Source organism: Dama dama, chromosome 31, assembly GCF_033118175.1.
Source record: "Dama dama isolate Ldn47 chromosome 31, ASM3311817v1, whole genome shotgun sequence".
Classification (NCBI taxonomy): Eukaryota; Metazoa; Chordata; class Mammalia; order Artiodactyla; family Cervidae; genus Dama; species Dama dama.
In genome coordinates this window covers 36,009,264-36,010,046 of record NC_083711.1, presented here as the reverse complement: position 1 = coordinate 36,010,046, position 783 = coordinate 36,009,264, and the positions used below count along the sequence as shown (strand labels likewise).

General features: G+C 45.8%; 1 non-coding gene across 1 annotated transcript; it reads right to left on the bottom strand.

Annotated features, from left to right (window-relative positions):
• Positions 1-239: 239 nt before the first annotated feature.
• On the bottom strand, positions 240-377 carry LOC133050236 (U4 spliceosomal RNA). Its single transcript, XR_009691553.1, has one exon. It is a non-coding gene; the product is annotated as a U4 spliceosomal RNA (small nuclear RNA).
• Positions 378-783: the final 406 nt, after the last annotated feature.

Sequence of the window (783 nt, the reverse complement as noted above, 5' to 3'; positions counted from 1 at the left end):
CAGGGTGACAATATACAGCCTTGACTTACTCCTTTCCCAATTTTGAATTGCCTATAGCCATATGTATACACCCTCCTTTTGTACTTCCCTCACACCCAGCACTCATCCCGCCCATCTAGGTCGGCATAGAGCACTGAGCTGAGCCCCCTGGGCTTAACAGCAGGTTCCCACTATCTGGCTTCACGTGGTAGTTCATATAGATCAGTCCAACCTCCCAGTTCATCTGTCCTTCCCCCTCCCATGCCCACATGTCCATTCTCTATGTCTGTGTCTCTATTCCTGCCCTGCAAATAGGTTTATCTGTACCATTTTCCTATTGGCAATAACTGTGCCTCAGATAAACCTCATTGGCCATGATACTGCCACTGCACAAAGCTGTACCATTTTTCTAGTTTCCACATATATGCATTAATATATTACATTTGTTGTTTTTTTTTCTTTCTGACTTACTTCGTTCTGTATGACAGACTATGGGCCCATTCACATCTCTACAAATGAGCCAATTCCATTCCTTTTTGTGACTGAGCAATATTCCATTGTGGGAATCCCTGGTGGCTCAGTGGTAAAGAATCTGCCTGCAATGCAGGAGACTATCAGTAATGCAGGAAAGGTGGGTTCAATCCTAGGTGGGGAAGCTCCCCTGGAAAAGGAAATGGTAACCCACTCCAGCATTCTTGCCTGGGAAACCCATGGACAGAGGAGCCTAGTGGGCTGCAGTCCATAGGGTCACAAGAGTCAGCCACGACTTAGTGATTAAATCACAACCACCACCAATATTCCATT